The sequence below is a fragment of the Ambystoma mexicanum genome, chromosome 6q, assembly GCF_040938575.1.
Source record: "Ambystoma mexicanum isolate Mex_15411 chromosome 6q, UKY_AmexF1_1, whole genome shotgun sequence".
Lineage (NCBI taxonomy): Eukaryota > Metazoa > Chordata > Amphibia > Caudata > Ambystomatidae > Ambystoma > Ambystoma mexicanum.
In genome coordinates this window covers 92,940,506-92,966,782 of record NC_090937.1, presented here as the reverse complement: position 1 = coordinate 92,966,782, position 26,277 = coordinate 92,940,506, and the positions used below count along the sequence as shown (strand labels likewise).

Sequence of the window (26,277 nt, the reverse complement as noted above, 5' to 3'; positions counted from 1 at the left end):
GAAGAGAAGATGCCCAGGTAAGTGGAAGATCCAAAAGTGACTCTTAGTGATGAATAGAGGAAGAAAAGCCAGTTCTCAGGATGTGCTGCGAAATCTTCAATCTTCAAGAGGGAATACCCAAGACTCAATTTCCCAAAAGGCTTTGAAGGCAGGGGCAGCTCAATAGAAGTTCATGGGAGTGAACACGGGGCAAGATGCAACAGAAAAGACAGCTGAGCCATAACCCAGGCATCACAGAGAGAAGGAAGGAGAAGGGAATGCACAAATAGAAGAGGATCGCCGGGTTAGATGACAAAAACTAGCGTACTGCAATGGAATTCAATTGCAAAGCGAGGTGAATCCAGAGTGAGCGCTACTTATTTCCAGGTGGCTTGACGACTAGGAACACATACACGTGATGTCACAACGCAATATGAACGTTTGGGCGCCATCTTGGAATGGGATACAAAGCGAAAGCAAGTGAGAAAGGAAACAGGATCAGAAAGGCGCCAGGCATGGGAACGCATAACATCATGCCCCCTTCTGTACCTGGTTCCTCCCGGTTTCCACGGGTTCTGTTGATGAAAACTGCGAAACAGGCGGTTGGCATGAACAACATCCGATGGTTCCCAAAAACATTCAGCACTGGAATAACCGTCCAGACGATCAAATATTTTAAGGCACCACGATCATACCTGGAATCACATATCTTGTTTACCTCATATTCCTCAGTACTGTCTTCACGAGGGGGAACAATACTGTTTGGAGTTCCCTCTTTAAAGTTTTTTAGAAGATAGATATGGAACACAGGGTGAATCCGACTTCAGGTGGTGGGTAAATTCAGCCTATAAGCCACTGGGTTGATCCTCTTCTGCACCGTAAAGGGACCAAAGTATCTTGGAGAGAACATTCCGTGTTTGTGCCTTCTGCGGAGGTACTTGGAGGAAAGCCATACCAAGTCCCCTTTTTGATACCCTTCGGCATCTCTTCGTTTGCGATTGGCATATGTCTTACTGTTGGCTTGTGAGTCTTTTAGGGCTTGGAGAGTCTTCTGCTGTACTCCACAAAGGTGTTCTAGATGCTGGTCTATGGAGGGAACCGGGGTAACGATAGAAGTAATTCTCGGGAACCAGGTTGGATGGTATCCGTAAGAGCAAAAGAAAGGCGACTTGCCAAGGGCAGAGTGGATCGTGTTGTTGTAGGAAAACTCAGCTACAGGTAACAGCAACATCGAATTGTCCTTGGAAAGATTGGTGAAACACTGTAGGTATTGCTTGAGAGTCTGATTTAGACGTTCCGTTTGGCCATTGGTTTCAGGATGGTATCTGTATGACATGTTTCTGGAAATGCCAGGTTTCCTGCACATGGCTGCCCAAAATCTCGAGGTATACTGTACACCTGGATCAGGTATAATAGACTCCGGAAGCCAGTGCAAATGGAAAACGTCTCAAAGAAACACTGAACTCATTTCTTCCGCCGTAGGAATCTTTTGAGGGGATTGGGTCCTCCCACGTATTCCATATCTATGACAGGTAATCACCACAGCTGTGTTGCTTTGGAAAGTTTTCGGCATCTGTGTCCTGCGTCGATGATGTCGATATGCTGTCCTCGAGGGCCTCTGTCGAGCCGACATCACCGGATCTTATAAGTAGGATGCACAACGCCCGCAGCCTCAGTTCTGTTTTTTCCGCGAACGTGCTCGCTTCGGAGATCTTGGCGCACCTGGGTTCTTCTGAGTTGTTCTATCGGTGCTTCGAACCAGTTTGTTTGTGAAGATTTTCATGATGTCTTCGTCGTCTTCTACCCCGCGGCCGGATTTCAAGAAGTTTCGGGACTGCGGTTCCAAGATGTCGCCGACGGTCCCGCACAACGCCTGCCTCTGGTGCCTTGTTGAGGACCACGCCACGGACAATTGTGACGATTGCTTCGAAGGCCTTGCAGGAGCATAAGCAGAAGCTTTCTATCGGTAAGGTGTCTAAGCCCCGGAAGTCCAGGGGGTCTCGGTCCCGAAGCGGGTCCCGCCATTCTTCTGCCTCTTCGAGGCACTCACGGAAGCGCCGTCATCAGTCGGCTTCCCCGTCCTCATCCGAGGACTCCGCCCGTCGGTGGGTTGCTTGTCCCACCAAGCATTCCACTCCTGTGGAATTTTATTCATTCCATAAGGAGATGATGGCGATTTTTCAGTCGCAGGGCTCTGTTCCGTCCGCGCCGTCGAAAGACGCTGGCAGGGAACGTGCTAGAGACATAGTTTGCACGCCTTCGCGCTCGAGTAGTCATCGCGATCACCAAGAACCTTCGAGGTCCCGGTCGGACAAGGTGGATCGCTCTAGCCATGCCTTCTGCAGGTCCCGGTCCTCGGCGCCATCGAGACCGTCGGAGCCTGTGAGGTCTTCGATGAAGACGTCGATGCCTTTGGTGCCGAGACCGTCGAAGGACTCTCTCGAGGCTCCGCCTCTGAGGAAGCCATTGACACAGTCGGCGCAGAGGCTGTCGAAGGACACGCTTGGGGCTCCGCCCTCGAGGCCTGTGTCAAAGCCATCAGCGCCACGCTCGACGTTGACGCAGATTCCGTCGACGACTTTCGAGGTGCAGAAGTCAGTAAGGCCTGTTTTTCTGTGCCCTCATCCAGGGATTTATTCCAGCCTCTGGATTACATCTCTGAGGTGGACGAAGGGTCTGATGAAGGTATGGTTCCTGAAGAGGTTCCTGACAAACTCATATCTGCTCATAGCCAGCTAGAAGACCTGCGTCAGTCCTTGCACGATGCCAGTGGTCTGGACACCTCTCTGGAGGTTGAGTTCGGTAGGCCTGAGCCTGGTACGCACGCCAAGTCCTCATACCGGCGTCTTATGTCGAGGTTGACGGAATACTTGGAGTGGTCTACGCCACCAGTGGATTTTCTGCAGGATGACCTGACGGATATCCTTGACCAAGGTCCCCCAACTGACCCGGTACTGCCATTCCATATGGCCTTGCAAAGAAGGGTGGCAGCGGCTTGGGCTGCTCCAGAGAGTCTCCCGGCAGTGAGCAAGTCTTTTCCGAAAAAATACCGTCCAGCCAGTAGCGACCCCAGCTACTTGACTATGCACCCCACTCCGGAGAGTTTGGTGGTGCAGGCGGCTATGGCCCCGGCAAAACAGGCATCGTACCCTACCATCCCACCTGATAGGGACGACAAACTTTTTAATGGCTGGTCGAAAAAAGGGTTGTCTTCAGGGGGTGTGGCTTTACAGGCAGCCAACTCCGTGTGTGCCTTAGCACATTTCACTCATACTCTGTGGAATTGTGTCTCTTTGGTGGCTGAACACATTCCCGAAGGGGAGGAACGGGATGGCTTTCTTGCTCTTGTTCAGGACGGCAAGGATGCCATGTGTGAATCCGTTCAGTCGGGTCTGGACATGACAGATTGTGTCAGCCGGTCCATGGCGGCGAGCACCATAATGCAAAGTTTTGCATGGTTGCGGAAGTCTGGGTTTGCTCCTGATGTACAAGCCTGGCTTCTCAACATGCCCTTTGATGGTGAACATCTTTTTGGCAGCAAGGTCGACGAGATCCTTGAGAGGTTGCAGACCTCCAAAGCTGCAGCAAAGTCGTTGACCGCTGCAGTTCGCCAACCTCCGCCTTTTCGTCCTAGGGGACAGCAATGGAGGGGAGTTTCCTTTCGATATTACTCATCCTTTGGTATATCGAGAGGAGCTGCAAGTCAAAGGGGCCACCGTAGGAGTACCAAAGGTGGAAAACAAGGTACTCGAGGTGCCAAGGCTGCTCGGTCAGTTGCCTCTTTACCCTCAGGCAATGCCGCAGCCGCTTCAGCTCAGTCATTAGGCCATGTCCCATGGTTCGCCGGTTGGGGGAAGGCTGGCGCAGCATCTTGTAGAATGGCGTGCCATTTCTTCAGATGTGTGGGTTCTGGAGATCATAGCCCACGGCTACTGTCTTCCTTTCTGGCAGAGGCCTCACGACAGTCCACCAGGGAATCTCTCTTTGAGGAGTCCGGATCCGCTCCTTGCGCAGGAAATAAAATCCCTGCTGGAGAAAGGTGCCATAGAACTGGTGCCAGTAGCGGAGATGAACAAGGGATGGTATTCCCCTTATTTTTTTATTTCAAAGAAGGACGGAGGATTGAGACCCATCATGGAATTGCGTGGTTTGAACAAGCTCCTCAGGAAGGACAAGTTCAAGATGGTTACTCTCTCTCAAGTCCTCCAGGCCTTTCATCTTCAGAACTGGTTGGTGTCTCTCGACCTCAAGGACGCTTACTTTCATGTGCCGATCCATCACAATAAGTACCTGAGGTTCGTGGTTGGCGACTCGCACTTTCAGTTTCGGGTCCTGCCGTTCGGATTGACCTCCGACCCGAGGGTTTTCACCAAGCTCATGGTGGTGGTGGCAGCGCATCTCAGGAAAGGGGGGATTCACGTCTACCCCTACCTGGACGATTGGTTGATCAGGGCGCGCTCTCCCGAGCAAGTCCTGGATCATCTGTCAGTCACCTGCCACTCCCTTCACAAGCTGGGCTTCTCCCTCAAATTAAAGAAGTCCCACTTGACGCCAACACAGCGGCTCTAGTACATCGGAGCAGTGCTTGACAGGTCCCCGGGGCAGTGTTTCCCCCCCCAGGTGAGTGCTCATCACATTCAGCAGATGGTGCACAAGTTTCAACATGCACACAGTCTCCCGGCATTCGAGTTCTTGAGGTTGCTCAGCCTCATGGCATCCTGCATTCTACTGGTAACAGAGGCCAGGTTGCGGATAAGATCTCTGCAATGGGCTCTCAAAATGCAGTGGTCACAGTCCTCAAGCAGGATGTCGGACCCCGTTCAGGTGCCGCCCTCGGTCGACCAGGATCTTCTGTGCTGGGCCGTCGATGGCAATCTGATGAGGGGGGCTCCATTTTGGCTACCTTGGCCAGAGGTGACGATCGTGACGGACGCATCCTTCACGGGATGGGGAGCTCATGCCAACAAGTTGACAGTCAGCGGTCATTGGTCTCCGTCTGAGTCCAGACTCCACATCAGTCTGTTGGAGCTGAGGGCCGTCAGGCTTGCCCTGAAGGCTTTTCCGCCGACTGTGCGAGGAAAGAATGTCCTGATTCTGACGGACAACACAGTGGCCATGCACTACCTCAACAAAAAGTGGGGCAGGGTCACTTCCTCTGTGCAGGGAGGCGATGCAGCTCTGGTTCTGGGCCATCCAGCAGGAAATTTCGATCTTGGCAGTTCATCTGGCCGGAGAAGAAAATGAGACGGCGGACGCTCTGAGCAGGCAGAGCGTGATCTCTCACTAGTGGGAGCTGGCTCAGGAGATTCTCCTGGAGATCTTTGCCCTTTGGGGGACCCCACAAGTGGATCTCTTTGCCTCCAGTGTCAACCGGAAGTGCGAAAGGTTCTGCTTGCGGGAATTTCCTCCAAGAGCAGCCTTGGGGGACGCGTTCATGGTGGAGTGGTCCTTTCCACTGCTGTACGCGTTTCCTCCAGTCCCCGTCATCCAGCAAGTGCTGCGGAGGTTACGGGGGTTCGGTTCCCGGATGATCCTCATTGCTCCAGCATGGGCCTGGAGAGCGTGGTACCTGGACCTTCTCGACTTGTCCATCTGCCCTCCATGCCGTCTTCCCTACCGAGATGATCTGCTCTCACGGGAGGGGTGTCAGGTTCTCCATCCAGAGGTCAGATCCCTCAATCTACACGCTTGGCTTCTGAAAGGTTGAGGTATAAGGATTGGGACCTCCCTGAAGACGTGATGGAGGTGTTGCTTTCGGCCAGACGGCATACAACAAAGTCCCTGTACCGTTGCTGTTGGAGAAAGTTAAGGACCCTCCGGTAGGCTTACAGGCCCATTCTACTAGGGGTATGGCTGCCTCTACTGCCCTGCAGAGGGATGTTCCTATTCATAACATCTGTGAAGCAGCCACATGGGCTTTGGTCCATACTTTTGTAAGACACTACTCCCTAGATTCTATCCATGGGCAGGATCTGGCCTTTGGCAAGGCGGTCCTTTACTCTGCAATTTAATTGGGCATTCTAAATTTCTATATTCTAAATTTTTTCCTTCCTCCATACTTTGGTACTGCTTTGGGAGTCTGTCATAGATATGGAATACGTTGGAGGACCCAATCCCCTCGAAGAACAAGTTACTCTCTCACCTGATAACGTTCTTTCGATGGGATGGTCTGACGACGTATTCCATATAACTCCCTCCCTACCTGCCCCGCTACAGAATTTCTTATGCGATTGCAGGTTACGTTTCCACAAGGCTTTCTGTGGTCCGACTCGCAGACGATTGGTGCCACACGTTCTGGGGAAAAAACTACAACTGAGGCTACAGGCGTTCTGCGTCCTACTTATAACATCCGGTGACGTCGGCTCAGCGGAGGCCCTCGAGGACAGCGTATCGACGTCATCGACGCAGGACGCAGATGCCAAATATTTACCAAAGCATAACAGCTGTGGTGATTACCTGTCATAGATATGGATACGTCGTCGGATCATCCCATCAAAAGTACGTTACCAGGTAAGAGAGTAACTTGTTCTTCTCAGCCTGGAGAAATGGGCCAACTTGGTATACGTGTCTATGGTAACCATGATAACAGGTACACTTTGGGACTCCAGGAGGTCGACAATAAAGTTGGTTGAAATCTTTTGCCAGGGTCGATCAGGCAACGTGGGGGAACAAAGCTGGCCAACAGGCAACTGATGAGGCGTCTTGTTTTGGGCACAGACAGAGACGGTTCTAACATACTCCTTTACATCCCTGGTCAGTTCAGGCCACCAGAAGTACAGCTGCACAAGTTCCAAGGTAGCCTTGTGGCCCCGATGTCCAACTACCAGAGAACCATGGCCTAGTTGTAGGATTCTGTGTCAGAAAGCTGTAGCAGGCACATAAATCGTGGAATGATGGTGAAATAGGCCATCTCGGAAGGTCAGTGTACCCTTGAGCTCTTCTGCTGGTGGAACACTGATAGTATCCTTTTGTAGTTGCTGAAGCCATGTCTCAACAGTGAACACAAAGGTAGTAGTAGGGAACATACTTCTGTGTGGACCCTTTTCCATGCAGTTGTATCCATTCCGTGACAACAGATCTGTGATGACGTTCTTGGTTCCGGGTATGTAAGTCATCACCAGGGAGTAGTGGGTGAATAACTGTCTGCTATTTTGATATTCGTAATTATGTAAGACCATCAAGTTCCGGTGATCGATCCCTACCTCTGTGGGTTCTTGGGCACCAAGGAGAAGGTGTCTCCACTCAGAGCAAAATATAATGGAACAACAAAAATGAACCTGGGCCAAATGAGATCAGAACATCTGTACACATTTAAACAATACCAGGTCTTGTCAAAAAATATGTATATTTATTTCTAAACAATTTACACAAATATTTATTGTTCTCAACATCCCCATTTAAACACCACCATTCATTCCATCATTCATTCACACTCTCACTATACATGTCAATATTCCACACTTGTGGTACTCAGACCACCTAGAACCAATAAATATATTAACATAAATTTCAACACCTCTTGGTGATTACAGTAAGTGTTAATACAAAAACAAATAGCATCCTGCTTATTTGCTGTAACTCAACATATGTGTCGGTCGTCACAATAGCCTCTAATTTAAGCCGGTAAATATAAGCGACCTTCTTCAGGAGACGGATGGTTCTGTTGCAACCACTCCGAAATGTCAAAAGGTGGAGGATGTCATCAAACCTCAATCTACAAACAAACAATATACATAACATCAGAATTCCGATCTCTTATTTGTTTAGACACAGATATATCTTGTGTGTATATCTCATTTTATGTGTATACAGATTGGCACTCACCTCCACTGGAAATAATGGAGACGCGTGTCAACGATGGACTAAATCCTGCAGTGGTGCTAGATAACTCTGCGCCTATACTGCAACGTAAGAGGAGGACAAAGCATCTTAGTAAGCCTGCCCTATAAACAATACACCATTGTATAAATGGTCTGGACACACTGTCTTACCTGATCAAAGATTCAGGTATGGGGGTGTCTTGCGTCTTTAGTCAATAAATCCAAAGAGGAAAAATCCCTGTTCTCGCCTGAAATGCAATACAGAGACTCAATACTCAAATATTTTAATCTTGACCACACTGGAGGTAATCAAAACCTCCTATCAATTCGCCTCACCTCACGTGGCCGAGTCCAGAAATGTTTTAATCTGATACCCCAGTTTTTTCTCACTGCGCGGTGATTCCAGTTCAATGTTCCTGAAGGGATACATGGAACAAAACGTCATGCTCTTATATGTAACTAGCTCAAAGCATTATCAAGGTTTTTTTAATGCTGTTGTCTCACTCCCCTGCCCCTCCCCACATAGAGTTTTGGGGAGGAAACAGATTAAAATTCCCTTTATGAACCTTTGTTCAATCATGCTGGAGTTCTATAACAACCCCACTCTCATATTAGGCTTTTCTGACCCTAAAAATAATAATGGGTCAGCGTGCACAGTGACTGCCAAACAGCTTCTAATGCTTATGGAAAAACACACAACTGCTGCCTTAACTGGGCTCCGTGGCTGTTCAAACGCCTCTATACGAGTGAAAAGGGGAGAAAACAGACACATCCAGCATCTGTTTACATGTGCTATGCATGCTGATTGTCAGCAGAAATGGAATTTGAAAGGGTTGAGTTTACCCTCGCACTCTCTCTCTCTTCAAAACTGCAAACAAACTTTGTGGATTTAAACACTCAAACCCACACACACATTTTACTTACCATGGGTTCCTTCTCTCTTGTCCTGCACACACTCCAAATCTCGTGCTGTTTCCTGGGCGTGGCTTCCTTAAATATGCCATCAACATGGTGAAAGGACTCTTGAGCCCCAATTCCCAGAGGCTTCTGGGCAATGTAGTCCCTCCGTAAGCAAAACATTTTTTTCTTTTTTTCTTTTTCCTTTTTCATGAACCAAATAGTGTTTGTTTGATAAACCTGGAGGAACAATGCAGCATGAAGGATGAATTACCTCACCCTATTACGTGCATGAAACAATAAACGCTGCTATACCATGATTGTTTCTGTTGGTGAACAGAACTGTTAAGCCCCGGCTCCCAGTGACTTATGGGCATTGTAGTCCCTTCATGGACAAAAGTTTTTTACATGAACAAACATTTTAGATTGTGTAAAAATACATTTTAGATTGTGTAAAAATACCAGTGCAGCATGAGGGATGTTAAAAAGATGCATTGCCTCACCCTATTTCGTGCATAGACCAATGGGTGCTTATGCTGCATGATTGTTACTGTTGATGTATGCGGCTCATTCCAATATCCGAGGTGATCCTTGGGTATAGCTTGCTATTCTGGGTCATGGCCACTCACCTTCAGTTCATCCTGGATTATGGTGTGATCTTTCATGACTTACTAATGGACACAAACGCCCTTCCCCCTCACGGTGGCAGGAGGCGCCTTCGCCACAACCAATATTGTCAAAATCAAATATGGGTAAACCAGAGTCCAAATGAATGTGCTGACATGCCATGCCCTTCATATATATTTATCAGATGGCATATATATCAGAGGTTCACCATATAACTGATATGGAGTGGAACAAAGTGAGTGTAAGTTTTCTGGATCTAGTGATCCAAAAGAAAGAAGATCATTTGGAAACAACATTACACAGGAAAAGCACAGATAAAAACACACTCCTAGATTACTCGAGTTTTCACCCGGGAGGTCTTAAACAAAATCTACCATACAGTCAATTTCTCCGCATCAGGAGAAATTGCACACAAAAAAACGAGTTTGTGAACCACTCCGTGAAATTGAAGGACAGACTAATGGATAGAGGGTATCCAAAAAAGTTGTTGAAACAACACTATAAACGAACCCTCAACACACATCGGGAGACCTGTCTATTAACGAAGACCAAAGAAAAGAATAACAGATTGATCTGTGTGTCTACATTTTCCCCAATAAGCAATTTGATCAAGAGGAGTGTCAATAAGAATTGGCATCTGGTGAAATGCCCAGGGAGTCTGGCACAGAAACCAATGTTTGCGTTTAAACGCAACATGAATCTCAGACAAAAACGGGTCCACACATATAAAGAACAAGAAGATAACAAAACAGTGATGAACCAATGGGGTTTGAAACCCATCACGGGACATCACAAATGTGGCCATTGTGTGGCGTGCCAATTTACTTCTACGAAAAAATCATTTGAATATGGCAACAAGAAGGAGTGGTTTTTTAAAAATCACACCAATTGCTTGAGCAAAAACGTCATATACATTATCCAATGTCCATGTGATCTTGTATATGTAGGAAAAACTATGAGAGAGGTACGCCAGAGAATATCGGAACATCGTTCGTGCATAAGGAACAATGTGCAAGACAAACCTTTAGTTGAACATTTCTCTAAATTGGGGCACACTGACAAGGATATTAGGTGGTTTGTACTTCAAACCATCAAGACCCCCACGAGAGGAGGCGACATGTCCACTATGTTACACAGACTAGAACAAAGATGGATTCACTCTTTGGACTCAGTTAAAAATGGTTTGAATATTTCCATAGAGTGGAACAAACTGGTAACTGGATAAGAGACATGGTCTCTGCTCTCATTGGTTGAGCACGGTTCTATATCAGTTATATGGTGAACCTCTGATATATATGCCATCTGATAAATATATATGAAGGGCATGGCATGTCAGCACATTCATTTGGACTCTGGTTTACCCATATTTGATTTTGACAATATTCGTTGTGGCGAAGGCGCCTCCTGCCCCCGTGAGGGGGAAGGGCATTTGTGTCCATTAGTAAGTCATGAAAGATCACACCATAATCCAGGATGAACTGAAGGTGAGTGGCCATGACCCAGAATAGCAAGCTATACCCAAGGATCACCTCGGATATTGGAATGAGCCGCATACACCAACAGTAACAATCATGCAGCATAAGCACCCATTGGTCTATGCACGAAATAGGGTGAGGCAATGCATCTTTTTAACATCCCTCATGCTGCACTGGTATTTTTACACAATCTAAAATGTATTTTTACACAATCCAAAATGTGTGTACATGTGAAAAACTTTTGTCCATGAAGGGACTACAATGCTCATAAGTCACTGGGAGCCGGGGCTTAACAGTTCTGTTCACCAACAGAAACAATCATGGTATAGCAGCGTTTATTGTTTCATGCACGTAATAGGGTGAGGTAATTCATCCTTCACGCTGCATGGTTTCGCCAGGTTGATCAAATAAACACTATTGGGCTCACGAAAAAGAAAAAAACACCCATTGGTCTATGCACAAAATAGGGTGAGGTAATGCATCTTTTTAACATCCCTCATGCTGCACTGGTATTTTTACACAATCTAAAATGTTTGTTCATGTAAAAAACTTTTGTCCATGAAGGGACTACAATGCCCATAAGTCACTGGGAGCCGGGGCTTAACAGTTCTGTTCACCAACAGAAACACTTATGGTATAGCAGCGTTTATTGTTTCATGCACGTAATAGGGTGAGGTAATTCATCCTTCATGCTGCATTGTTCCTCCAGGTTTATCAAACAAACACTATTTGGTTCATGAAAAAGGAAAAAGAAAAAAAGAAAAAAATGTTTTGCTTACGGAGGGACTACATTGCCCAGAAGCCTCTGGGAATTGGGGCTCAAGAGTCCTTTCACCATGTTGATGGCATATTTAAGGAAGCCACGCCCAGGAAACAGCACGAAATTTGGAGTGTGTGCAGGACAAGAGAGAAGGAACCCATGGTAAGTAAAATGTGTGTGTGGGTTTAAGTGTTTAAATCCACAAAGTTTGTTTGCAGTTTTGAAGAGAGAGAGAGTGCGAGGGTAAACTCAACCCTTTCAAATTCCATTTCTGCTGACAATCAGCATGCATAGCACATGTAAACAGATGCTGGATGTGTCTGTTTTTTCCCCTTTTCACTCGTTTAGAGGCGTTTGAACAGCCATGGAGCCCAGTTAAGGCAGCAGTTGTGTGTTTTTCCATAAGCATTAGAAGCTGTTTGGCAGTCACTGTGCACGCTGACCCATTATTATTTTTAGGGTCAGAAAAGCCTAATATGAGAGTGGGGTTGTTATAGAACTCCAGCATGATTGAACAAAGGTTCATAAAGGGAATTTTAATCTGTTTCCTCCACAAAACTCTATGTGGGGAGGGGCAGGGGAGAGAGACAACAGCATTAAAAAAACCTTGATAATGCTTTGAGCTAGTTACATAGCTGAGCATGACGTTTTGTTCCATGTATCCCTTCAGGCACATTGAACTGGAATCACCGCGCAGTGAGAGAAAACTGGGGTACCAGATTAGAACATTTCTGGACTCAGCCACATGAGGTGAGGTGAATTGATAGGAGGTTTTGATTACATCCAGTGTGGTCAAGATTAAAATATTTGAGTATTGAGTCTCTGTGTTGCATTTCAGGCGAGAACAGGGATTTTTCCTCTTTGGATTTATTGACTAAAGACGCAAGACACCCCCATACCTGAATCTTTGATCAGGTAAGACAGTGTGTCCAGACCATTTATACAATGGTGTATTGTTTATAGGGCAGGCTTACTAAGATGCTTTGTCCTCCTCTTACGTTGCAGTATAGGCGCAGAGTTATCTAGCACCACTGCAGGATTTAGTCCATCGTTGACACGCGTCTCCATTATTTCCCGTGGAGGTGAGTGCCAATCTCTGTACACATAAACTGAGATATACACACAAGATATATCTGTGTCTAAACAAATAAGAGATCGGAATTCTGATGTTATGTATATTGTTTGTTTGTAGATTGAGGTTTGATGACATCCTCCACCTTTTGACATTTCGGAGTAGTTGCAACAGAACCATCCGTCTCCTGAAGAATGTCGCTTATATTTACCGGCTTAAATTAGGGGCCTATTGTGACGACCGAAACATATGTTGAGTTACAGCAAATAAGCAGGATGCTATTTGTTTTTGTATTAACACTTACTGTAATCACCAAGAGGTGTTGAAATTTATGTTAATATATTGGTTCTAGGTGGTCTGAGTACCACAAGTGTGGAATATTGACATGTATAGTGAGAGTGTGAATGAATGGTGGTGTTTAAATGGGGATGTTGAGAACAATAAATATTTGTGTAAATTGTTTATAAATAAATATATATATATTTTGACAAGACCTGGTATTGTTTAAATGTGTACAGATGTTCTGATCTCATTTCGCCCAGGTTCATTTTTGTTGTTCCATTATATTTAGCATGAAGAACCTGTTGCAGTAAGGCAATCCCTATTTTGAAACTCCTCTCAGAGCAAGCCAATTTAATGGCAAGCAGCTCCTTCTCCAGGACTGAGTAATTGCGTTCGGCCACGGACAGTGTCTGGGAAAAGAAAGCTAAAGGATGTTCTTCACGGTCCTTGAATTGTTGCTTAAGTACAGCACCAACAGCTAAAATAAAATCACGCCACTGATCAGGCTTTCTCAGCAAGGGTGCTGACATGAACAGGTGTTTCAAGTTCTCAAAAGCCTTTTGAGCAGCAGCAGACCAGATATACTTGGTATTTTTCTTCAGAAGAGAAGTCAGGGGGAGAACAGTGTTTGAGAAGTTCCTGATGAACTTCCGATAGAAGTTAGCCATGCCAAGAAACCTCTGGAGCTCCTTGATCGAACAGGGAGCGGGCATCTGAAATACGGCTGACACCTTTTTGGGATCCATGGACACAACTTCCCTGAAAAAGATGTACCCCAAATAGGGCACCGAAGACGCGTCGAATTGAAAATCGAATGAAAAAGTTTGGATCTTCAAGATGATGGCATGGCATTCCAATTCTTGGCAGAAATCACCGGTAAGCTGATCCCTCCTGATCTTTGACGATTATATCTTGGTATGGTGAGTTGATGCATTTAGGAGGAGCGGGTATCTCTGGTGGATTGACATTTGACACATTTTCGGTACAGATATATAGGGGCATTGTTGGCAAAGCACTTGTGAATGATAGCAAGAGTTTTGAACAAGATGCGATTACAGATGGGCAGTCAGTGCAATTTTCTTCTGACTGCAGATATATGATCTTTTTTTGGGATGTTCAAGGCTTCTCAAAGTGCAATGTTTTGAATAACCTGCAGCTTGTTGATGTTACACGTGCATGTGCCTGCAAATAGTGAGTTGCAGCAGTTGAGTTTATATCCTATTTAAGCACTTTGTAGAGGGATGTGACTGTCGGATGAGAGGAAAGGTCTACAAGCATTGATTCATTTTATGGTATATGCTGCTGAGGAGGCAATTACATTTACTTGCTTGGATAGAGTGAAGTTGTAGTCCAGGTAGCACCCCAAAGTTTAGACTTAATGAGAAACTGGGATAGTATTGCCGTCAATCATGAATGCTTTGTGTGCTCCATCAAGTTTCTTTAATTGAAATTGCTGGCTGACAAAGAGCAGCTCGGTCTTGTCGTTAAGGCATAGTGAATGGTGCACCATCCAGGCCTGGATAGTGTGGTAGAGCTCACCTAGCATGTTTGTGTCAATGGAGTAGTCTCCTGTGATGGGTGTGAGAATCTGTGTTTCATCCATGTAGTTAGTGTAGGAGATACTCTGACTGTCCAAAAGATCGAAAAGCGGCTTTGTAAAGACATTGTAAACTGAAGGTGAGACACAGGAACCCTGTGGAAATGCACATGTGACTGGGGTGGGCTGGGCTGACGCTTTGGGTGAGAAAACTCTGGTTGTTCTTCTGGATAGGAAAGATGCAATCCTGGTTGTTGCTTCAATGGAGAAATTAGCTGCAGAGGCAGGGTGTACACAAATACTTTGGTGATCAACCAAATCAAAGACTGCAGAGAAGTCCAGCAAGAGAAGGAGGGCCATCTTGCTAGCATCTTTAGAAGCACCCTTTTGATTTTTAATTCTAGGAGTGCTGATTCCGTACCGTGGCCCGGCCGGAATACTTATTGGCGTAGACCCAGGAGATTATTGATTTCTAAATGTGATTGAATTTGCAGGTATGCAGCTCTGTCTAAGATTTTGAGGAGGAAGGGAATGGTTGTGATGGGGCAAATTGTTGGTAGGGATATTTGGGTCTAATGTTGGTTTCTTTTTTCTTTTTTTTTTCGAAAGGTGAAGTTAATATTTTTATTCCTCCAAACCCAGTATTAAAAACGAGGGAGACAAAAATATTATTGAGTCCCACCATTGTAAAGGGAATGATTTCATTGGTTTCTAATGTTGGTTTCTTAAGTAAAGGTAGAACCCAGGCATCTTTTAAGCAGGCTGGCACTGAGCTTGTGGAGAATGAGGAGTTGATAAGCGAGGTAAAGAATGGTGAAAGTGTTTCTGCACAGTCTTTTACGACTGAAGCTGGGCATATGTCCCCTTGGCATCTGGAAGGTTTGAGGCCTTTTATGATTTTTGTTACCTCCAAGTCTGAGACAGGTTTAAATTTGAAGGGGTCCTTGGTGCGTTGAGCAGGATGAAGCCTTGGACCAGGAGCAGCATCTGTTAGGGTCTGATTGTTTTTCTTTGCTAAGATCTTTTTTTGGAGTAAAGCTATTTTGTCCTGAATAAGGATATTATTTAGTGCAAAAACATTCAAACTGCTGTTTGAATGTTTGTGCACCAAATAATATCCTTAATACAGTTTTGAGGCTGGTTCACAGGAGATTGCAATCCCCTTAATATATTGAAGAGCTCTCTGGTAGATGATTTTGCATTGTCAATTCGGGCATTTTATGTGGAGCATTTTGCTTAAATTATGGCTTGTTTGTAGACTTTTGTTAACATAGTCAAGTGAGATTTATTGGAGGCTGTAGGGTCCTTCCACCAAGCAGTGTTGGCAGCACATTTATTTGTACAGAGTATTTTGAGGGCATGTGTGAACCATGTGTTGAGGTGGAACTGTGGTTTGCCTTTTTGTGTTCCCAGTGGGGCTATAGAATCTAAGGCCTGTAGTAGGGATATATTGGAGGTCTCAACCAATACGTTTGGATTACTTGAGGTAGATTGAGGGCCAGTGAGGTCCGTTAATAAAGGCAGGATGCATGCTGGAGTGATATTGCCATCCCCCACTTTTCCCGTTCTTCACATACCCTCTCTCACCGCCCTAATCTTCCCTACCCCCCCCTCTGTTCAACCCTCCAGCCTCATGAACGTTGCTCTCCGGAACGCCAGATCCCTCTGTAATAAGACTGCAGCAGTTTTTGACATGTTCTTTCATCTCAACCTTCATTTCCTATGTCTAACTGAAACCTGGATCCCTCCTCACAACACCACTGTCCCTGCTTCCCTCAACACCTCTTCTTCCTCCTTTTCTCATATCTCGTGCCCTTCTGGCTGTGGCGGAGGTATTGGCCTCCTCTTCCATCCTAAATATCTTTCCTCTACCTCCCCTCCATCTCTTCCTTCTTTCCCTTCCTTCAAATTTCTCTACAAATCCTTTTCCTCTCCTTACCCCATCTCCTTTCTAATCATTTATTGAACCCCTTGCCCTCTTTCTTCCTGCTATGACGACCTCCATCATCTCCTTTCTCTCATCTCTCCCTCTCCCTCTCCTCTTACTGTACTTGGTGACTTTAATCTTCAACTCCCTTCTCCCCCTCACTCCTCTTCCCTTGTATCCATCCTTGACTCCTACCTCCTTTCCCCTCTTCCTTCCTCTACCACTCAATCCTTTGGCTCCAATCTTGACCTTCTCTTCAACTCTTCCTACCCCTCTTCCATTGTCTCCACAATTCCAATCTATCTCTCCGATCATGCTTTACTCTCCTTCTCTCTTACTCCCCTTCCCAACCCTTCTTCTCCTAAGCCTTCCCCTTCCATCTTTTCACGACGCGAACTTCGCAACTTTGATCCTTCCCTTTTTCACGACACTTGCTCTTCTACTCTCCCCTCTCTCCAAGATTTCTACTCCGTCCTCTTCTATCTCCTCCTCTCTTGATCTACTTCACCCCCTTTCCTTCTTCCGTCCAACCCGGAAACCCTCTAAACCTTGGCTCTCTCCTCACCTTCTCTCCATGCGGCGTCTCCTCCGACATCTTGAGAGACTCTGGCTCAAATCTCCTTCGCTTTCCAACCAAACCTCCTATTTCTCTTACCACTCTCTTTGACTCTTGCCTCTCCTCAGCAAAATGCTCCTACTACTCCAACCTTCTCCAATCCCAAGCCTCCCACCCTCGTTGCATCTTCCAAACTCTCTCTCGTCTTCTCTCTCCTCCCACCCATGATCCCTCAACCTCTTCCACCCTTTCTCCCTCTGACTTTGCAAACTTCTTCTCTTCCAAGATCCTTGCTCTTCAGCAAAAAATCAATTGCTCCTCTTACTCCCCCCATCTCCCCTTCTCACTTCTCCTCCTCTACCTGCATGACTGACTTCTCCCCTGTCTCCCCTTCTGACGTTACCATCCTCCTCTCCAAAGCCCACCCCTCGTCTGCTCCTACTGACCCTTTCCCTTCCCTCCTTATACCTAAGATATACCCTCTTCTTATTCCCTACTTAACTTCCTTCTTCAACATCTGCATTTCCTCTGCGATCTTCCCTTCTGCTGACCCCCTGCTCACCTTTAACTTCTGTCCTATCACACTTCTCCCATTCCTCTCTTAAACTTCTCAAGCACCTGGCCTACTCACAACTCTCAACCTTTGTCACTAATCTCTCTCTCCTTCCTCCCTCTCAATCTCACTTCCGTCCTAAATACTCTCCTGAAACTGCCCTCACTTACATCCTTAACTCCCTCCTCATCGCTCGACACTCTAAGCAATCTTCTGTCCTTGTTCTTCTAGACCTCTCTGCTGCCTTCGACACTGTCGATCAACCCCTCCCTCCTTGCCCCTGTTATCTCCTCATTTTGGCATTTCTCACCATTTCTACGCCGATGATGCCCAGCTCTTCCTCTCCTTCTCTTCCTTCTCTACAGACCTCCACCTTAAACTCTCTTCCTGCCTTGCTGCAATTAAAAACTGGATGTCTTCTCACTTCCTTTCCCTTATCACTGATAAAAACTGAAGTAGTTTTCTTCCCCTCCAGCTCTCTTCCCCCTCCCTCTTCCCCTCCTTTCATTCATTTTCCCCCTTCTAATCTCCCCATCTCTGACCATGCTTGCAACCTACGCATTCACTTTAACTCCTCTCTCAACTTTTCCCATCACATCTCTCTCACATTCTCGTGCCTGTCGCTTCCACCTCTTCAATATTCGCAAAGTCCGCCCCTCTCTCACTTTCCATGACACTAAACTCTTAATCTCTTCCCTTATCTTCTCTCGCCTCTTCTACTGCTCATCCTTACTCTTTGGACTTCCTACTTCTCATCTTGCCCCCCTTAAATCTATCTACCACTCTGCCGTCCGCACCCTCTGTCTCCTCTCCCCCGTGACTCCATCTCTGCTTCCCTTTACTCCCTTGGCTGGCTTCCCTTTCACTCCCAACTTAAATTTCAATTTCTCTGCCCAGTCTTTAAATCTCTCCACGGTCTTGCTCCCCCTTATCTCTATTCCCTCCTCTCATTCTAAACTCCCTCCCACTTCCTTCGCTCTGCTGACCACTTCCTTCTCCCTGTACCTCCTTCCCCTTGTGCCACATCCCGTTTCTGCTCATTCCATCTCCTAGCCCCCCTACACTGGAACTCCTTACCTCTCCCACTTTGCTCTATTTCTACCTTTTCCTCATTCCGCACTTCCCTCAAATCTCTCCTTCTCCATTTCCCTCCATGAAACCCCTCCCCTTTTCCTGCTCCCCTCCCACCTTGCCTTATCTCCTTGATCATCTCCCCCCCTTTCTCACCCTTCACCCCATCTGTTCCCCTCCTCCTCCTCTTCCCCTCGCTCCCCTCTCAGTTCTACTGCACTGCTCTCCTTCTCCCCTCCAGTTAATTGCTCTACTTATTGTTTTTTTGGTCTGATTCTCAATTGTAAGTTGCTTCTTCTGTTACTGTTATAATGTTAATTGTCATATGTATCCTGTTGTTAAAATAAGTAGCGCTTTGGTGTAAAGCGCTATATAAACTAAATAAATAAATACAAATACAAAATATTCCTAGAGTTTCTAGTGAGCATAGCTGCCAGGGAGGCTGGAGTGGACTGTGGTCGAGTTGCAGCGGCAATGCTGAAGGAGATGGTGTTGTGATCTGATTAGGGGCATTTTGCATTGGAGATGATAGTAATGTTACAGTTGCGTTCGACCAACCAGTCTAGAATTCGGCCTTAGTTATAAGTAAGGCTCAGTAAGCACTTAGTGAACCCTTAGGCCTCGAGGGAACTTGCTGAGGCCAGAGTGTTAGTGTCAGTGCTATCGTTGTAGCCTAAATTGGTATCACCGAGTAGGATAATTCTGGTGGAGGGCTTGGTTTCAGCTGAGAGGAGGTGTGCAATGTCATCTTCAAAAGACAGCAGTGTCTGTCTGATAGATAATGGATGGTTATAGTGGCTGTGTGGGAGAGTGAACGTTTTATAGTAAAGAGTACACCTGATTGTATTGTAGGATAGTCATGTCATTGGCTTCTAATGCTTAGCGAGTCTTTAGTGATAAAGGTCAATCCCCCCAACCCCTCTGGAGTCCAGTCTGTCTTTACGAAAGACTGAATCATTATTTGGGATTGCCAGTGAAAGGGTAGGGCCGGAGGCAGAGTGCAGCCATGTTTCTGTGATGGCTAATAAGTCCAAATCATTGGCAATAAGCAAGTCATGGATGTCGAGGGCATGGGCAGTCAGTGATCCAGCATTAATGAGATCTACTTTGATCGCAATTCTATCATTGAAGTTAGGCTAATGTGCTGGGGTGGTATTGGTGACTGTGGGTGAGGTCCACAAGTGAGTGTTGCGGGCATAAAGTTAAAGGTAGGAGGGGACATAGTTGCTATGTTAATGTGAGGTGCAGTGGACATTGTGAAGGCGGAAACTGTGGGTAAATGGTTTTGAGTACAAGTAGGAGGTGATGCTAGGTCAGGAAGGTCAGTTATTCCCACTATATGTAGTGTTGAACAGGCTATAAGGTTTGAGGCTGCAGAGTGTGTAGGAAGTAATGGTATTGGTATGGTGCCAAGGCATGCGTAGTGTGCTCCATGCTGGTAGATGGAGACATACGGCAATGTGATGTCACGTTGAGCGAGGGAGCTTTCTATATGTCATTTAGGACAGAGCGTTGGAGTGCAATCCACATTAGAAGTCCGATTCACAGAAGCTACTTACAATGGCGCAATCACAGAGATTGAGAGCATAGGGGACTTGTGCTGGTTGCAACATTATAGAAGGCAGCATTGCGTGTAGAGAATCGACTAGTGCAGTGGCAGGTATACAGACATAGTAAATGTGATACAGCGTTTAGAAATACTAGTGCGAATGTACCGTTGATGTGATGTAAGGGTTTGGTGTTCATCCACGTCCAGACAGGGGAAGTCTGAGGCCTTAGCAGTTGGCCTTTGCAGAGTGCCGGCAAGGCCTGCCGGCTCCCATAGGCCCTAGGCAATTCAGCAGAAATGGTCCAATCGCCACCAGTAAGAGGCGGGTTTTGGGCCTACATCACATCAGAGGGGCAACTTGGTAAAAACATGGTGGCCATTTTGGCAAGGCCACATTCAAATATGGGCACATTCGAATCCAGATGTTTTTCATCAGTGATTTGCAGTACATCATTCCATGGCATTTTCTTCAATTATAGCCCATCTGGGCTTAACGTAGTGATTTTGTCAGTCATTGTTTCCCCTTCTGCAGTGATGATGGAGCAGTGTGCTCTGTAAAGATGTCTTTGCAACTATTACAGCAGCTAGTGGGATTAGGGAGCACAACCTTTTTACATAAACAAACCCTTATCGAATTTGAACTGAGACAAAATAGTTCTGCTGGTATATTCTGCTTCCCTGAACATTATCTTTGTTTTCTACATTAAACAAGATATGGATTTACTGATTTCTTCTGCTAAGCCAACTACTCTACTGGAGCAAGTGCTGAAGACTTTTCCAAGTTGGATTGATCCGTGCATCAGTTTTTGTTATGAGAAGGTCAATAGTCCTTTTACTGGTGTACCACCAGAGTTAAATGGTTTCAGCAAGAACAACTGTAGGAAAGCTGGTCAGATTGTGGGTTTTGTAGGGATCAACAAAACCCTCCCATGATTCCTCTGAATTGGTAGCTCATCTTAAAAAACCTTCCTAGTGCCCACATTTGACATGTGATGCCCTTAGCACTTATGATATTTGCAAGCAGGGATCCGGAAAGCTATAGCAGGTGCTTATTATGGGCAGATGGGCTAGCTGCCCTTATGAACGTTCTTAATTGGTTTCATTTTAGCATCCTGGATTCCCCTCTTTTACAACTCCTTTGCCTGTAATCCTAGTTTTCCTTCATGGATATCGCGATCATATTCATGATCCATTGCCCTCCTCCCGGTTGGTCAGAGAATTAGCTTTGCTTCTATGAAGCTAGCGTCTTTTAGCTGTCATCTATGAAGCACTAAGCTTCAAAGATTACTGCAGAAGTTCTGCTGGTATATTTGATCTTGGGTGCTAACTGACAGTCACATTTAATTTCAAAACTATATGTTTTAATGTCAAGCTTAACAATTATGGTTTTATTTACTATCATTTTTTGGAGGGGTTGGCTTGACTCACATACATTATTTAAAGATTATGAGTGGAACGACCATATCCATATTTGGGGATGGGGCATACTATGATTACAGGTAAATGTTTCCTTTATTGTGGCATTGTCAGAAATAAATAGTAAGGAATGTGTTAGCTGTTTTCTGGTGACCCTGTAAAGTTTTTTTTATAGGGACACAGTTGTTCTCAGAATATATCCTTGTTTTATTTTGTTAACTCCAGTTCATATCTGATTTTCATATGAAACAGGAAACATTTTTTTCTTTTTTTAGCATCTATGTCAGATGCTTAGATGGTCTTTAAGAAAAAATAATGGAGAACTATATTTATCTGGACAGACATACCCTGACTAATTATAACCCTGTCTATTGTTATTGCAGAATCCACACCATTCGTAAGACAAGTCTCCAAAAGTGTAAATTGTTTATTATATATGTTGTGAAAAAATATTTGAATTACAAACACTGACTAATTCAAATGTAGAAAACGTCATCCTACACATGGAGTGTCATTGATTGCTTAAAAAAATCCTCTGTAGATATTATTCTCTATGCCGCTATTCTTGGAGGTTGTGTGAACTACTGAATACAAATACTTATAAATGCATAAACTTAATGGATAAAATCATTCACAATCAATTTTCTAATTGATGCCACGTTCTTGTATACATTGCAAACTCTCATCTCAGAACAGGTTATCATGCCATGTTCTTTCTGGAGAGGAGCGCCTGCTACCTTTTTTAAAATATTTGCAAGGAACTTGGGGTTGGTCACCCTGAGTTACCTGGGGGCAACCAGACATGGACTCCCTGCTCACTGTGCTCAGAGAGGCACAGCTTCACCTCACTGATGAGGCCCAACAAGGCTGAAACACGTGTATGGGGTTGCTGGTGGTACTCTTGTTCAGAGAGGAATTGCCATAGCATTTCGGTGCTGGACTGCCCATGTGGGCAGGACAAAGAGTGATATGCAAATGGATATTTCCCATCTGTGAAAGGTACAGTGAGCAAAAAGCGTGTGTTGCAAACTCTCATCTCAGAACAGGTTATCATGCCATGTTCTTTCTGGAGAGGAGCGCCTGCTACCTTTTTTTACAATATATTTAGGTCGACATGTTTCAGCTCCAAAACAAAAACATTGGAACTTTCATCATAAGCACATTTCAAAAGGTTAAACTATTTTGAGGAATAAATACTTTTCATGTGGGAAAGTTTGACATACGTGTCTAATTCATCACCTGCACACATCCCATTGTGTATAACACTTCAATCATTGACATAGATATCTGCAAATAATATATTTGAAAATATTTTTTTCATACTCAACGTCCTCATTTTTTACAATTCTATCTTAATCATTAATTCATAGGGGTTTAGTGTCAGCAAGAGATATGAACACATTTCTGTATTATTCAACCCTTTTGGCAAACCGAGGAGTTATGTTTAAATCGAATTAGCCTAAAAACACCACAGTTTTTAATGGGCAGTATAGTTTGATTTATTGATAAATCCCATTACCTTATAACAAAAGGTTCTGGCTTTCTTTGGTGTAAACGGTCTTACTTTACATCTGCTTTGTGGCTCACCCCAGTCTGCCACCTTATATCTTTCACAAGCAATATTTACACTGGATCTTAAATGATGTTGTATACAGAACAATGCTGTGTATAGAAAAAACAAGCTCTTTATAACAAAGTTCCAAATGTTCTTTATGGGGAATCTTGATTTTACCAAAAATCATCAAAAAAGGGGAGGTGGATTGCTTACTAAATATACATTGTCTAGTGTACCATGATGTTTAACACATGTTTATTCTTTTACCATTCACCCAAATTCATTCTTTTAAGTTGTGATTGAGGCCACCTGAAAATTAAACTGAAATCCTCTCGATTTGGTTGAATGGTAACGAACGTTGCTGATAATTCATGCTGTACAGACTATTGCACAGAAAAGAGGTTTCTGATTTCTATGGATAAATGGCAACATTATCTATTCCATTCCAGCAATGCTAGTCTAGTCCAGGTTTTGACTTTTCATTTTGGGACTTGTTGGCCTAGATTTATAAAGAGGAAATCCAACATTAAAAGTCTGAGGATGCAAAGTTAATTACATGACAGTAATCGCTTCTCCCAAATGGAATGGATGATGTTGGCATGTATGTCGATGAGTCATCACATGGTAGAGTGAGGCACAGCAGGTATCTGTAATAGTAGACCAGATTGCAACCGCGAGATAGCTAATATGACAAGCTTCCATTCTGGGATTCCCTGTCCTGCCATGTTTGACATTTTGACAACTTTTTCTACTAAGGTTTAAAACGTAGGTTTTTCTGGCAGGCAAATCTTACCTGCAATGCACATGTTAGTGAAGTGGTCAAATCCATTTATTATCAAATAGACTGTTGAGACGATTGTTGCCTCGTTGAGAATCAGACCGTTCTACAGTTGTCGGACATTGGTCAACTCAATGTTGGATTACTGCAATGCCCTATTATTGGGCATTCCAACTGGTCTGATTCACTGCCCACGTGTTGCTCAGAACGCTGTAATAAGACTTCTCCACAATCTTCCTGGATCTGTCTCTATTTCTCCATATTGCAGGAATCTTCACTAGCTGCCGATCCAGCAGACGATTCTTTTTAAGTTCCTCTGCTTGATTTTCAAGTGTATTCATGGCACTGCCCCCAGTTATCTGGTGTCTAAAATGTCTCCCCACAGTTCGTCCTGTTGTCTTCTATCGACTGGACAAAATCTGTTAGCCATTCCTTGTTCGCACCCATTCCTTTTTCCCATTTTGTGCAACAAGGAGACAGATGTTTTTCAATCAGTGGTTTCCATGCCTGGAATCTCTTGCCTATCAAACTTTGAAAGATCGACTCTTTGCCTTTGTTTCAGAAAAAGCTGAAAGCGTATTTATTTCAGTGATTTTGCTTAGCTGATTCCTTACTATTCTCTGTTCGCACTTGTTTGAATTTTTCATCTACCACTGGATGCAGTTCCTGCTTGGTTCCTCACAGATTTGCGGTCTATAATTTCAAAAATCAAATCATAAACCTGCAAAGGACAGTTATATACATTTTAATAAATTAGTTCAAATGTGAGCTGGAGGATGTATCTCTGGCCATCAATATACAGGCACGCAACCGGGACCCTGGTCGCGATGAATTCCCCGCAGACCTGTTCCAGAACCAGGTTGATTTATGGGCCCCCCCTGCTGATTATAGTGTTTAATGACTGTCTAGACTCTGGCCACTTTCTGCCTTTGCCATCATTTTCCCTATTTTTAAAAAAGGGGACTGCGCGAGTCCAATGTCTTACAGACACATATCCTTTTTGGCTATCTCTTTCAAAATGTTTGGGAGGGTGTTGCTGGGGCATATAGAGTCTGGTTAAAGGAGAACGTACTACTCTCAGATATACAGTTTGGCCTTCGTCCAAGAATGGGAACCATGGAACAGCATTTAAACCTAATTTTTTGCAGGATGGAGGGGCGTATCTTGCATTTATGGACCTGGGCATGGCTTTCAGCAAAGTGGATAGACTGAATTTGTGGGCCGTGCTTGGGTCCTTGGGATGCCCAGAGGAAATTTTAACTTTGTTACAAGAACTTCACAAGGAGAAACCAGGCTTGTGTGCTTAGCAGAGCGGTGGGTGAGGTGGTCATTGCACTATGTGCTTTGAGGTGGGAAGTGGGGTTTGTCAGGACTGCGTTTTAGCCCCAATGTTGTTTACGGATTACATCAATGCGCTTTTGAAAGCCTTGGTGGACACTGTAGAGGGCTATCCGAATCTGGGCGGTAGGGCCTTTCATTCCTGGCTTATGAAGATGAGTGTTACTAGCCAGGTCCCTAGGGCCTCCAGATTCTGATCGATGCATATGCAGTCTTCATGAAAAATCTAGGGTTAGAAATAAACACCACGAAATCAGCGGTAATGGGGTGCGTGGGACGGAAGAGGTTGGCGAAGATGTGCCCTATGATATGTAATGGGATATTCCTAGAGTCAAGGAATTTGACTATTTAGGCATAGATTTTCAGAGTCAGTTACGGGTTGTGACCATGCCAACAAACAATCTGTGAAAATGAGCCAATATCCAGGTGGGATTTCCTGTTTTTTTTTGTACCGATGTCAGGGCCAACACTTGGACTCAGTTTTAAAAGTCTATGCCATGCAGACCAAGGCTGCGACATTGTACGGAGCACCATTGTAGGGTTATAGGAAAGTACCAGAGATACAGGTCCAGGAGAAAACGTTATTTAGAAGGCTATTGGGACTCCTGGGATCCTCTCCATGTATCTCCGTTCACAGGGAACTGGGAATGGATTTCTGGGAGTACCAATGAGCCTTAGCACCAATTATTTTCTGGCGTAGTCTCTGGGCGAATGATCGTGGCAATTTATGCTATTTCATCATTAGGACCCATCTGGAAAGGCACAATTGGCAAAAAAATTCCTTGCTTGGTATTCATTGATGAGTATTTGTCCTGAAGTAATAATTGGGCACCCTCGCCACTAGACAATTTGCTGACTTCTGGGCCAAATGTGTTTCTATAAGCACATTTTGAGTCGGGCTGAGAAGGAGAAAAGGGACTTTATGGAGTTTGTTACGAATTCGGATATACCCCATGCTGTGATAAGCAGGGTGAACGAGATTCAGCCATACCTTCTCCAGAGTTTTAAAAGGAGAGATAGTTGGCTGATTACACATGCCAGATTTGATTGCTTATAACTGAGTGGAAATATGGCAAAGTGGTTTG

The 26,277-nt window shown here is 44.9% G+C and overlaps 1 protein-coding gene across 5 annotated transcripts in view; it reads left to right on the top strand.

Moving 5' to 3' along the window:
- Positions 1-26,277, top strand: part of LOC138515801 (broad substrate specificity ATP-binding cassette transporter ABCG2-like) — a 647,435-nt gene that overhangs the window by 455,582 nt on the left and 165,576 nt on the right. The gene's annotated exons all lie outside the window — the stretch shown is intronic.